We start from the raw sequence: 13,250 nt of genomic DNA on the forward strand, positions 1-13,250 counted from the left end.
GAGGGGTTGAATAGCCTCCATCTCATCGTGTAAAGTTCTTTATATTTGCACCATTCCACCGAATGGCTGGACTTTCCAAGCTCCAAGTCAAAAACAACAACCTGAGGCACTGAACAATATTTTCACACGAGGGTAATCGATTCTTTAATGCAAGATGACATTCTGATGCATGAGCCTTTGCTTGCACACAGCAGCTTTTAAACATTTGTAACATCTGGCTGTACAGGAGGTCTGGCCTGTGCATTACTCAGGAGAGAGATGTAGTCCGTGGTGTGTATTACACTGAAAGGAACTCTGTACGTTGAATAGAAGTAACCCTTGGAATTGCAGCCCTGATATTACCAAATCTTTTTACAGACTCGAATTATTCATGCATTGGAGAAACACCCTCCCAATCGTAAACCTAACATTGCTTACAGCAACCTTTGGCTAACCCACCACCTCTATTTGGTTCCACTGTTTCTATCTCTTCTTTACCTACTTTTGTTCTTCCTTTTCCCTCCAACTCCCCTCCCCATCCTGCTCCTAGTGGTCTCTCCCCCTTCCTGTCTTCCCCCCTCTCCCATCTTCTTTCCAATACCCATCACCTCTTTGCTCTCTCCCCAGCTCTTTACCCTTAATGTACATATCATCCCCTTTTTTATCCTGGCTTCAATAAAAGAGTCTCGACCCAAGATATTGGCTGACTGTTTCTCTCCATGGATACTGCCTGACCTGCTGAGATCCACCCGCTTTCCCCTCTTCCTGCTCATTCCTGTGATGGGTTTTATTGAAAGCATGATTTTTTTGGGTCCTTTTAACAAGGGAACTTTTCCTCTCTCATTCTCCAACTGTGGCCTCTGTAGGTAAAGTCAGCGCCAGGCCTCGAAGAGCTGTCGAGCTTTCTTGAAATTCAAGAGGTGATCACATCCCATCAGCAGGTTCAATGAGCTTCCTTGATGCCACACTCAGTCAGACCCGACCACAATATAACATGTTGCCACCTCTAGGGGTCAACTGCCCGCTGCAAATTTCTAGTATCCTTTCAAACACCACCTCCCGTTCCTCAAAATTCAACACAATGACTCACCATTTATGCGCATGTGTGTCCGTGCATGTGTGTGTACTTGAGCACATAGATGCCGAGTGGCATGATGCCAAAGTAACAGCCTCTTCCATCGATAGCATCCATAAGATAAAGGAGATGATCACTGAGTTCAGGAGGGGATGTGGGAAAGATATCACCTGACTATTCACATCATTGATGCTGGTGGTTTTTTTTACTTAAACAAAAGTTGCTTTTAATTATCTTTAAACATGAAAATAGAATCAAACTTTTAACATATTGCTATTAACTTAACCCCTTCTAATTCTAAGCGCACACGTATGTAATGTGTGTGTAAGTTCAGAAAAATTCTTTGATTCACAGTCCAATCTCACTTCTCACTCCTCCAAGTTCATCGGTATCAGGCAATTCTTATACTGTGTACAGAATTTAACATTTATGAATTTCGCCAGGCTTTGGTGCTTGAAAGGTAAATGGTTACCGCTCAGGAAGGTTCTTATCAGTTTTCAGAGAGTGATTTGTTGATTGTTGGACACAAACTGATTCCTTCTGATCAGCCACTTCAGTGTCTTGCCGAAGAAACTTGCCCCATCAGGGTTTTCCAGATGATAACCTCTTTCTTTCAGGTCACCACAGAATTCTTTTTTGTTTCTCTTATTTCAAGTGAAGCATTATACAGCCAGCCATTTCCGAAGAAGAGATGGTTTAAAGTTCTTAGGAATGAACGTCTCCAATGACCTTCCCTGGGACAGGCACAATGATGCAATACTCAAGAAAGCACCAACTCCTCAATTTTCTCAGAAGACTAAGCACATCCCCTTTCCCCACAACAACTTCAGCAGGCTACACCGTCAAAAGCCAACTTGCTAGATGTATCACAGCATGCGACAGGAGCTATTCTGCTCAAGATCAAAGCTGCAGAAGATGGTGAACGCAGCTCAGAACATCATGCAAACCTCCCTCCTCTCCATGGACCTCATCTACCTCTCTTGCAGCATAAAAAAGGCAGCTGACAAACTCTTTTCTCCCTCCTCCCATCAAGGAGAAGGTTTCAGAGGGTGAAAACGTACACTAACAGGCTTAAAGACATTTTCTTCCCCGCAGCCATCAGACTCCTGAATGAACCCCACAACAGTGCTCTCATGCTTGGTACTAACTGATCTTTATTTTCATTGTCATTCTATGCTCTGCAAATTGATAACCTGCTGGACTGCTCGCAGAAAAACCCTTCTCACAGGCATAATGTGACAAATAAATTTCAACGGTGGAAAGTGTGCTGATGTGTATGCTCCTGTCTTTCTCCAACATGCTACCTTTATTCTAACTCTGCACCAGCAGCTCTCAAAGGTTCAGCATTAAGAATCAAACAAAAATCAATGGTGCACTGGGAGGAAGCTCCTATTGTGTCCACCAACAGGTAATGAGTGGGAAGGTGACGAAGGGTGAGTGGCAGAAGGTCTCTCGGGGAAAGGGTTGATTGGCAGCTTCATTCCAGGTGCAGCAGGCAGTCCGCCAGCTCCTCACTGGTTCACCTTGATTCATCCTTGCGGCCGCGAGCAATGGGGATAACGTCAACCTCTCAGACCATGTGGGAAAGGCATCCCCAGCTCCACTTGTTCATTCCCATAAAATTGGAAACCCCACATCAACCCACAAGTTCATATACTGTCATCTGATTGTACATATACAACCTGACGAAACAATGAATGTCTGGACCATAGTGCACATGCACAGTACACCCTGTGCACAAATGCCATTCATACATATATAACAATCCAAAATAAATATATATATATAATAATTTATGGGTATCTAGGATTGTTCCACAGTCTCACCTCCTGGTTTATATGCTCCTGTACCTCCTCCTTGAAATACACTGTGGGCTGGATGGTAGGCGCCCTCAATTACTCTCTGAGTCATATTTAAGCATTGCTCCCAGTAGATAATCATCGACAGAGGGAAGGGAGACCTCAGTGATCTTCTCAGCAGTTTTAATCACCTTCCGAACTGCCTGCCAATCAGATGCTTTGCAACTACATCCCATTATGATGCAGCCAGCCAGGAATCTCCTTATTGTGCTCCTTTCGAACATTGTTAGGATGGTGGCCGGTAGCATTACCCTCCTCAACCTCCTGAGGAAGCAAAGGTGTTGCTGCGCCTTCTTGACTAATGATGAGGTGTTGCGAGTCCAGGATAGGTCGTCCTTTAAATGGACGCCAAGGAACTTTGCGTTCCACTCTCTAGGACAGAGCCATTAATATGTTGACCACTGATGACATCAGCAGCCACTCTTTGAAAGGAGTTGGTTCTGTGAGCACAGAAATAGACCCATCTGCTCATTTCATCCACGCCAACACCATATGCACGGACCCTATTTAATTCCGTCTGCAATGCTATCAACTCTGCCAGATTCATGGTCAGTTTCTTTCCTGCTGTTATTAGATTCCTGAATTAACTCCAAAATAGTGAAATTATATTTTCTTTGCTCTACACCATCTGAGCTTTCCCTGTTATGGACCTTGAAGAATTTTATTTTTGACCGAGAACAGGACTGAACCTACTGCAGGGGATATGACAGCTGCTAGGTGCTGTAGTAGAGCTGGGCTCCCACTAGGGGACTTTGACAGCCATCGAAGTACAGGAACCATGCTCTGAACATCCATGGGCTCACAGGAGAGCGAGTCTGTGGTTGTTAACCTCTCTCCACTAATGAGGAGAGCGGGAAGAATGCGCTGGGCAGTTTAAAAGGCGCAGCGTGCTGGTTTTGAGGAAGTTAGTTGGTGGATTGGACTGTAGGCGGTCAGAGAGCCGATCTGGCTGTGTGTGCTCACCTAGCAGCTTCCGCAAGCCACTCGCTGAGTTGCTTTGTTCACGGGGCTAGCATTGCCCTCTGGGACTGTATGTCAGGGTGCTCGCCCAGTAGTTTCAGTGGGAAAAGGAAGACTAAGCTACTTTGTCCACGGGTGCCAGCACTGTTATCCTGACAGCGGTTTGGGGAACTCTGATATCCACAGTGAGTGTGGGACTGACCAGTGCATCTCCTGTCCCCTTTTAAGAGGAGGCAGGAATCACGGATCACTCGAGCCAGGGTGTCCAAAAGAGAGGACTTGCATGACAGAAGGTCACTTGGTAACCCTAAAGAGGGCTTTGAAAGACTCGTGTGACAGAAGAACCCAAAGAAAGGCTTCGGAGGAGTAACCTCGTATGGTGACCAGGAGGTCACTGTGAAAATTCCCAGGTGAAGGAAGTAAATGTGGTTGTTGCCACATTTGAAACTCAAACCAGCCTCATGTTCCCCTGACAGTCTATAGGGATCATGGTCATCTGGATACAGCCTCAAACTAAAAAAACCAGCGGGCAAGGAAACAAATAATCCCAGATCCATGAGCTGTTTCTTCTTGACTGACTGACTTGACGCGACGTTTTAAGGAATTTTTATTGATTTTTGGGACCATAATGGTCTGGGTTTTTTCCCCCACATACGCTGTGGCTTGTATAGAGTTGACGTTAAGGCTTGTGTTCAGGTGTTAGGTTTATTGGGTTAATTCTATTACTGTTAGTTAATAAATTTTGGGTTTAAAATTACCCCTTTCGTTTATGTCTCTCTCAATTGCAGCTGGGGAGTGTAACAGTACCTATTCTTGGATTAGATTTAGATTTCAATTTCTTGTCAGTGTTCATATGTGACATCACATACAACCGTGAGATTCATTTTGCTGCGGGCCAGGCACATTTGTAGTGCAATTACTTTTACTCCGCACCAGATGTCTACTGTTCCATCACTGCATTCTTTAAATCGTGCGACAATAAATTTGAGCTCTCCTTGATTCTGCCACTTACCTGCACATTTGGGGCATTTTACAGCAGCCAATTAACCTACAGCCCTCATGCCTTTGGTATGTGGGAGGAAACCTATGGGGTTCCAGGGAGAGCCTGCAAACTCCACACACTCAGCACCCAAGGCCAAGCCAGTAGAGCTCAGAGGCATTGGCAGTATATCTGCACTACCCTTGACCTAGGAGCGAGTGCCCAAAAACCACCAGCAGCTCAAAAGCTGGCACATCTGGCATGTGAAGTGTGTATGCATATATCCTCCCGTGAATGCCTTGTAGCAAGATGTAGTGATAGAGCTTACTTTGCAAGCAAATATCTCATACGTACTAAGGCAATACTAAAGTACTGAGTTAGTAAGAGATTAGTTGATACGGAGCAACGGCTATTTCGGGGTTCATTCTGGAGTCTGATGACGTAAACTACCTGAATGTTATGAAAGCCTCATTGACGCTCTACTGATTTCGGCAGCCTCTCCCTCGTCTTCATATCAAGCACTACAAGGCAAGAAGCTCTGAGTTAAGGTAACTGGTTCCATCCTGGGATCTGGGAGTTCTGAAGGACAGCTCATCCAAACCAACAGAGGAGTGCATCAAAAAGTATCCAGTCCCAGGGACAGACAGTAGGATGGAGGCAAGTGGTACAGGTTGCACAGATACAGCTGCAGCCACATTGGAGTGCTGCAAATGGTTTGATTCGCAGAAATAAAACAGATGCAGGTGTCTAATTCACCAGATTTAATGCCTGCAGTGAGCGGTTATGTTTCAAGTGGAAATCGTGTTCAGCTAGTCTGCATTTGAAAGATTGAAAGTTAAATCAATGGAACACAAGTGATGGAGATGGGTGGGATGGGGATGCAGAGGCCACAACAAGAGGTCAGAGATGGAATTTCTTAAATAAGGTTTGCAGATCTTTGGAAATCTGCAGAGATGTATGAAGGCAGAGTTGAGGAGAATATTCACGGCTGAGATTGATTGATTGATTATTGGATGTTACAGCGATCATGGGGATCGGGAGACAGAGTTTAGCCGTGTCACTGAATGCAGAGCAGGCTCAGCAGGCTCAGGCTTTCTCCTGCTCTCAATTTTTTTCCAGCATTTGCTTGTACAATTGCAATGGTGAAGATTGCGCAGGCCCTGGGGGGCTATGTGGAAAGGCTTCAAGATTCAGGCAATCAGCTTGACATATTTGAACTCTGGGAGTTGATTGCAAAGCTTGGGCAGAAGGGAACAAAACAGGGACCTCACATTCAATATTTCTATGGGGCTACCATAGGGAGGTTGTGGGGGCTATCCACATACTGTGAAACATAAAAATACAAGGCTGGAGAAACTCAGATGGTCGAACACTGTGCCTTATAAAGAAAAGATAAAGGTACATAACCAATTTTTCGGGCTTGAGCCTTTCATCAAGGTATGAGTTCAGGCACCTACCTACATTTTGCTCATACCTTGATGAAGGGCTCAAGCCTGAAAAGTTGGTTCTGTATCTTTATCTTTGCTGTATAAAGGACACGGCTTGACTTGTTGAGTTTTTCCAGCATCTTGTTTTTACTTCAAACACAGTGTCTGCAGATTTTCGTGTTTTACTACTGTGGAAATGAACCATCTCACACTTTCCTCCTTCAATTGGGAAGTTGCCACAGCTGACTAACTGCGGTGAAATCATACTCAGTTTTTGTCACCCCCCCATTACAGAAGGGTGTGGGGGCTTTAGGAAAGGAAACAGAAGAGATTTACCAGGATATTTCCTGGATCAGAGGGCATGAGCCATAAGGAGAGGTCAGACAAACTTGGGTTGTTTTCTATGGAGCCTTGGAGACTGAGGGGAGATCTGATAGAGGTTTGTAAATTATGGGAGGTGTAGATAGGTGGAGATAGCAACCGCTGCAACTGTGTCTGCCTGTCCCGCATCGGACTTGTCAGCCACAAACGAGCCTGCAGTGACGTGGACATTACCCCTCCATAAATCTTCGTCCGCGAAGCCAAGCCAAAGAAAAAGATAGGGAAAACTGTCAGAATCATTCTCCCAGGGTACAAACAAGATAATAGAAGGCATTAGTTCTAAGTGAGAGAGAGAAAGTTTAAAGGAGGTAAGAACATAAGAAATAGGTGCAGGAGTAGGCCATCTGCCCTTTGAGCCTGCTCCGCCATTCTATCCAACCTTGCCTTAAATATATTCACTGAAGTTGCCTCCACTGCTTCAAAGGGCAGCAAATTCCAGATTCACCACCTTCTGGGAAAAGAAGATTGTCCTCATCTCTGTGCTGAATTTACTACCCTGAGCGGGACAGTTTTCCCTGTGAGTGGTGGGAGTCTGGAAGGGGATCCCAGGAGCAGTAGTGGAAGCAAGTACAATAGTAGTGTTTAAGAGGCTTCGAGACAGACACACGATTATGCAGGCATGGAGGGATGTGCATTGCGTGCGGGTAGAAGAGATTTAGTTGTCTTCGGCATCATGTTCAGTGCAGACATTGTGGGCCAAATGGCCTGCTCCTGTTAACAGATTGCAAAGAGCACATCTCCCTTTTTAAAAAGATGCAATTAGTATAAGCAGCAGGGTGCCAATGAGTACAAGGGGAGATATTGATGTAGTGTACGTGGCAAGGTTCAAAGTGATTAATTCATGTTCTTTTCAGCATTGCTGTAAACTGCAACTTTACCCAAATAAAAAACACTACATCAGTCAGGGGTGACATTAACATATAATCCATTCACCTCTACAAGCTGGGTCCAAATCCAAGCTCGCTGACGTGTTCAAATGTTCTTAGCAAGCCACATGGCAGATTTGTCCCAAGATTTTCAGGAATCTTGAGTCTCATACTTTTCAAAATAAAGCTTATGTTAATTGATGAGCACTATTCTGAAGCAGGACATTGGCTGTACACCCTGCAGTTCTAGGGATAAGCAGAGAGAAGAATTTAAAGCGGTGTTCTCACCTTTTTCTTTCCATTCATATACCACTAAGTATTCCCTATGCCATAGGGGCTCTGTGATTAGTAAGGGATTGCTGAAGGTGGGATGTGGGTGAAAAGAAAAAGTTTGAAAACCACCGTTTAAATCGTCCCTAATTGACTCGTTATGTGCACGGTTTCATCACTCCAAAGGAAATGGGCCAATGACAATTTTTCTCAAGCAAAATATTTCAATTGGATCTAGAGCAATGATCCTCAACCTTCCTTCCCACTCACATCCCACTTTAAGCAATCCCTTACTAATAAGAGCACCAATGGAATAGGGATTACTTAAAGTGGGATGTGAGTGGCAAGAAAAAGGTTGAGAACCATTGATTTAAAGGGTACTCCCTACTAGATCCAACACAAATCAGATACAGGGCAATAGCACACCAGAGATGACTCTACCAACATTGCCATCTGCTGAAGGTCTACACTTGAAGATTCATGCTGTAAGCTGGGGCAGTATGGTTAGCTCAACGCTGTAACAGCGTCAGTGACCTGGGTTCGAATCTGGGTTCAAGTTCATGCATTCTCCCCGTGTCTGCGTGGTTTCCTCCCACCCTCCAAAACATAAAAATTAAAAGTCACACACTTGCACAATGAGTGACTCATTCCACACCAAAAGAATATAGGAACAGGAGAGAGGGTTGAATATACCAACCCTGTCAGCCTCTTCAACATTCATTAAGGGTGCAGATGTTCTGATCTCAGCCTCAGGATCACTTTACTCTCTGTAATTGTGTCCATCCTAGCCTTGATCACATTCAATGGTTCAGCACCTAATAGCATGAATATGCCTGGAATTGTCTGATCTCAGAAGCTAAGCAGGCTCAGGTCTGGTCAATACTTGGAGGGGAGACCACCATGGAATATCAGGTACTGTAGGTTTCTGTGAGGGGCGCTGAACAAAGTGGTGACTCTCAGTCTACCTTACGGTAGACAAAAATTAAAGAATTTCATGTAGGTTATATTCTAAATGTGGTGTCACGTGACAATAATGGAACCTTTATCTTTAGAACTGTACAGGCTGGTGAATTCCCTGTAAGAGAGGGATCTCTCTTTCTGTTTCTGTGCCATGATGTCCTATAGGCCACCTCACCCTCAGATGGATGGTTCCATATACTGAGTCCACAACTTATTGGCAGTTGTGGTTCCATGAAAAATCTGGCGGTGTAGTCGTTTAAGGCAAATTGCCAGATTTTTGAACTACAAGGGTGTCAAAGGAGTGGGAAAGAGGAGTTGAGACTAAAATTGGATTAGCTAATCCAATCCTGATTGGCAGATCAGCACCTAACCCCTTCTCATTTTTCTTCTCTCCCTCTCACCTCCCCGTCACCCACACCTTCCTTCTTCTAACTCCCACCTTCCCACCTACCAGAGGGCATCTTTCTCAGCCCTCTGCTCCCTCCCCTGTTACTAAGCTTCCTTCCCCCATCTGTATCACCTACTGGCCAGCGCTCCTTGCCCACCCCACCCTTTTATTAAGGCATCCATCTCATTTCTTGCAACTTTCTGATAAAGGGCTATTGCCCTGAAATGTGACTGCCCAATCGTCCGGGACAACATTGTGGGCTTTAGCGCTTGTACAGTGCTGTACTTTCTATATTCAGTCATGATATCTAATAGGTGCATTAGTCAACAGGGAGGGTTTTATGATAATGCACTATTTGTTTTGTCTAAGACTATTAAGAGAGGACTTTTAATTCTTTAGGTTTAAATGTTTAAGGCCTGGACAGAGTAGATGTAGCAAAGATGTTTCCCACTGTAGGGGATTCTAGGACAAGGGGCATAACTTCAGGATAAAAGGGAGGCAATTTAAACAGCGGCATCGAAACATTTTTTTTAGTCAGAATGTCGTGAGTCTGTTGAACTTATTGTCACATGTGGCTGTGGAAGTAAGGTTGTTGAATGTATTTAAGGCAAATATTGACAGGTATTTGATTTGTCAGGGCATCAAGGGTTATGGGAAGAAGGCCAGGGAGTGGGGCTGAGTGGGAGGATGGATCAGTTCATGATTAAAATGGCATAGCAGACCCAATAGGTCGACTTCTGCTCCTATATCTTGTGAAAGTCAACATTAGCTGTCTATTGCCTTGTGAGATTGCCCAGTTGCCACATTGGGTACTGAGCTTGTCTTTGGATGAGGAGTGCAGGCCTGCAGATCATTAGCCCAGGAAGTCAACCACCAGACCACCACTTCTCCAAGTCACACAGAAAAATCCATGGTCATTGACAAATCAGCTCTCAACCACTTATCCCATCCATAGTCACCCTTCCCAAGGGAATGTACCCCTCCCAATAGCATCAGCTAAAATATTCCTTCATTATCAATTTCAATAAAATCTCTAAATTTGGACCTTGTTTAAAAACACTGCATATTTGACCTTGCCAGATCTGCTGATCTCATCTGAATCAGTGTTGGATTGCCTTTTGAACTCATGCACCGTATACTTTCCCTGGTAATTTATTCCTGGAGTCCATCATTCCTGTGTGGGTTCCAGGCTCCCAGATGATTCCCTTTCAAAGTTTCCTCTTTACTGCAGCTGATCACAGTCCTCTGGGAGCTCGGTGTAATTCTTGGAAAGAACTGGATCATCTGGCTGAGAACAACTAAGCAGCACTCAGAAACCAAATCAAACGGCTGGGCACTTTTTGGACAGACCTAAAGATTCAAGACTCCTTTATTGTCATGTAATAAAAACAGTGCAATATTACACATAATTTGTTTTTGTTTGCTGTAAGGCAGACAGATTCGCCATTGGCAGAAATTGCCTGAAGTGCTCTGACAGTAACAGAAAGAGAAACAAAAGAGAGTCATCCGTCCCCCCCCACCCCCCCACCAGAGTCACTGAGTGTGGATTCAACTCCAGTATTCACACAGCAACACAGAGTTTAGTCCAAACCATCAGCAACCTGAGCTCCAGATCCAAACCTCTGACACAATTAGGAAACCTTCAGCACCCTTGACACCCCCTTGCATCCCGTTTCGGATTCCTGGTACTGCTTCAGCCAAGCTGCCACCAGGTGTGAATCCCTTGACCACAGTTGGCCACACCCTGTGTGGGTTCCTGCCCTCGAGTCGCCAACAGCCCACTGTCATTGTGTTCTTCAGCTGCAAAGCCCCTCACTGGTCCACCGTAATGGTCACCGTCCCATGCGTTGTCGCCTCTGCTTCTCCTTCGCAAACAAGTTGGGGGTGGGGGAGGGAGATGGTCTCCTCATTTTCTAATGCCCTGCACCAGTCCTCTGCTTCCCTGGAGTCTGCAGCCTCATGGCTGCAGTCAAACATTGGTGTCACTATCTTGGGTGCAGAACTTGGATTTGCAGAATTTTACATAAAATCACCATCATCTCAATTAACAGGCCGTTTAAAGCCTGTATAGAGCCAATGCAGTCAGACCTCACGGGAGCACTGTGTCTCCGCTTTCAGTGGGACCGCACCAGCGGCAGCGCTGCAGTGACACCATTTTCCCAAGGGCCTTGGCCCTTGCACGAGGAATACACAAAAAGTCTGCAGTATCCATGAATGAAGTAAAATCCCAATGCTGGTGAAACTCAGCAGGTCAAACAGTGCACTTTATAGTGCAAAGATCAAGGTACATAGCCAACGTTCGGGCTCAAGGCCTGATATAGATGGCTGATGAAGTGAATCTGGGTGAGTACAAGGTCATAAAGCTTAAGAGCAGTAGGGATTTCTAAAAGGCCTGGACAGAATAGAAGTCACAAGGATGTTTCCCACAGTAGGGGAGTCTAAGACAAGAGAGCACAATTTCAGGATAAAAGGGCAGCAATTTAAAACAGAGATGTGGAAAATTTCTTTAACCAGGGGATCGTGAATCTGTGGTGTATTTAAGGCAGAGATGGACAGGTATTTGATTAGTCAGGGCATCAAGGGCGATGGAGAGAAGGCCAGGAAGTTGGGTTGAGTGGGAGAATTGATCAGCTCATGATAGAATGGCAGAGCAGACTCGATGGGCCAAATGGCCATCTTCTGTGATCTTGTGATTACAGATGGAGAGCAGTGAGAAAGATTCCCACAGAACTCCCTTCGGAGAACAAAGGAGAACTTCTTCAGGGTTAGCATCCCTCGAAGAGACTTTGCAGAGTTTTACAGTAGACAGGAGTAAAACACAAAAGTGGCTGAAGTAAAAACACAAATCTATAAATTTTTAATTTGGACACAGCTTGGTAACAGGCCATTTTGGCCCATGTGTCTGTTCCGCCCAATTAACCTACACTTCCAGTACGTTTCGAACAGTGGGAGGAAACCAAAGCCTCTGAGGAAAACTCACACAGACACGGAGAAAACGAACAAGCTCATTACAGACAGTGCGGGATTTGAACCCTGGTCTCTATTGCTGGCACTATAAAGGTGTTGTGCTAACTGCTAATGCTGGAGAAACTCAGCAGGTCAGTGTCCTTCACATAGCAAATATATATCATCAACATTCTGGGCTTGAGCCCTTCATACATAAGTTCAGGTGCCTACCTAAGGCGCTCAATCTTATAATTTTTATATTATTATAAATCTTTACTATATAAAGTACACTGTTTGAGTTTCTCCAACACCATGTATTTACTTTGAAATAACACTAGTGGTCCTTTTATACAGAATGAGAGCTCATTGTCATAAACATATCTACCAATGCAGATGCACCAAAATTCTTACTTGCTGCAGCCACACAAGATAAACCACCCACAATAGAATAAATTAAATTACCACCATATGCCAATAACAAATAATGGCTATAAAAAGGGATAAGTAAATATTCACAGTTGCAATTAGCGCAAGAATAAAGTAATGCTTTGATAGCACAGACAGATATTTTGGCGGTGCCGGAGTAGTTTATGGTTGAGGTAGTACAGGGAGGTTCAAGAACCTGACAACTGTTGGATAAAAACTGTTCTTGAACCAAGAGGTGCTGGACTTCAGGCTTCTAAACTTTCCTGAAGGGAGCAGCGAGAATGGATTGTGACCAGGGTGATGGGGGTCCTTTATGATGTTGGCTGCCTTCCTAAGGCAGCACCTCATCTAGGTGTCTTTGATGAACCGGAGGTTGGCTAGGTCTGCCACCTTCTGAATCCTTCACAATATTTATTGATTTGATGTCACATGTAAAAAACTGTACTGCTCAGAGTGGAATTCCCAATCACTCACAGGCAGGAAACATCATCCCCTGTAGACTTTTAGATGATGAGTTTATTGTTATACACATTGTATAATGCACCACAATTCTTACTTCCTGCAGCTGAACTGGTGCTTGTCAAGAAAAAATATAACAGTAAACTAATTGAATTAAATGGAAAGAGACTATAAACAGATGATCAAAATAAATATTCACAGATATCCCAATGCAAAAAAAGTGACTTGCAATAGTGAAAACAGAGAACAATACAGCACAGTCCAGGTCTCGTGGC

The 13,250-nt window shown here is 44.5% G+C and overlaps 1 protein-coding gene and 1 long non-coding RNA gene across 13 annotated transcripts in view; one reads left to right on the forward strand and one right to left on the reverse strand.

Annotated features, from left to right (window-relative positions):
• The window catches only part of samd11 (sterile alpha motif domain containing 11), a 264,528-nt gene that overhangs the window by 70,594 nt on the left and 180,684 nt on the right, over positions 1-13,250 (reverse strand). The gene's annotated exons all lie outside the window — the stretch shown is intronic.
• On the forward strand, positions 3,220-5,612 carry LOC138754308 (uncharacterized). Its single transcript, XR_011351645.1, has 2 exons — positions 3,220-3,461; positions 5,348-5,612. It is a non-coding gene; the product is annotated as an uncharacterized lncRNA (long non-coding RNA).

This window comes from Narcine bancroftii, chromosome 2 (assembly GCF_036971445.1).
Source record: "Narcine bancroftii isolate sNarBan1 chromosome 2, sNarBan1.hap1, whole genome shotgun sequence".
In the NCBI taxonomy this organism is placed as follows: domain Eukaryota; kingdom Metazoa; phylum Chordata; class Chondrichthyes; order Torpediniformes; family Narcinidae; genus Narcine; species Narcine bancroftii.